The sequence below is a fragment of the Octodon degus genome, unplaced genomic scaffold (assembly GCF_000260255.1).
Source record: "Octodon degus isolate 3935 unplaced genomic scaffold, OctDeg1.0 scaffold00136, whole genome shotgun sequence".
NCBI classification, from domain to species: Eukaryota; Metazoa; Chordata; class Mammalia; order Rodentia; family Octodontidae; genus Octodon; species Octodon degus.
The window spans coordinates 4,092,274-4,093,513 of NW_004524712.1; positions in this window are offsets into that span (position 1 = coordinate 4,092,274).

The following is a 1,240-nucleotide window of genomic DNA, read 5'->3' on the forward strand; positions in this document are numbered from 1 at the left end:
GGAGCGTCCCTCCCCAGCAGGAAGAGCATCGGTCTTCACGGGTGAGGCCTCAGAGGAGATTTTGGGAACCCATCTTGCTCCTTTTCTTCTTCCTACCTGCCGTGAGATGACTAAACCTCTTCCACTATGCATATCTACCACAGTGTATGATGCCACTGTAGGCCCAAAGCCACAAGCCAGACAGCCATAAACTGAAACCTCAGCAAATGTGAGCTGAATGAGTTGTTTATCTCAGGCAATTTCTCACAGTGATGAAGAGCTGAGTATCAAAAGTGCCTCCACTGGGAATACTTGCTTGATTCGTAGAGAATAAAATTTTCAATAATCATCTAATCATAAATATATATTATTGAATGTAGTGCACTGACGTATCCTCCTATTATTGTACTCACTCCCAGTAGCTTGACTTTTACATTTATGTGCTATAATGATGTGTGTATGTATATTTATAGTTGCATTTTCCAGGTGAAATGGCCATTTCATCACACATAACACAGTGTTTTTCCTTTATCAAGATTTTGCTTAAATTCTTTTTAAGTGATACACTTTCTTTTTTTATTTGAAAGAGGAAAAGAAAACCAAATAATATGAACAAAAACAAAAAGAAAGCAACATAGACCACTGAAAACGGTACAGAATTCTATTTCATATGAACATACCTATTTTTTCTCTTTTGGCGACCTGTCTCGGTTACTGCTCTCATTGCTGGGACAAAATAGTGAATACCCACAATCGAGGAAGGAAAGGCTTACTGAGCTCCTAGTTAGTGGAGGTTTCAGGCTATACTTGGCTGGCTCGAAGACAAAGTGCCACATGACAGAGGGCACTAGTTCATGGTGGTAGAAAACAACAAAGAGCAAAGAGAGAAGAAAAAAAGTAAATAAAAGCAACATGAACAAAGACAAAAACAAAGCCATGTAGAACAATAAAAATGGTAGATAATTTTGTTTCATAAGAACACATCCATCTTTTCTCTTTGGTGACCATTTACCCGGAGCTTCTCTGCCATTAACATTTGGAAATCTAAAAAAGATTTCCTGGGGAGAGCTTTCGGCTATCTTGCAATGGTGGGGCCTAATACTGGTCCCAGCCCAAGCGCAGCATGGGTGAGACCCTCTTCCACCCGCTTGGGATGCCCTCATCAATCCATAGACCCCCACACACCCCGCACACAGGGTAGGAATTTCTGCTGCTTTCCGGGAACCCCCAGATCCGGTCATAGCCCAGGCCCGGTGAGTGT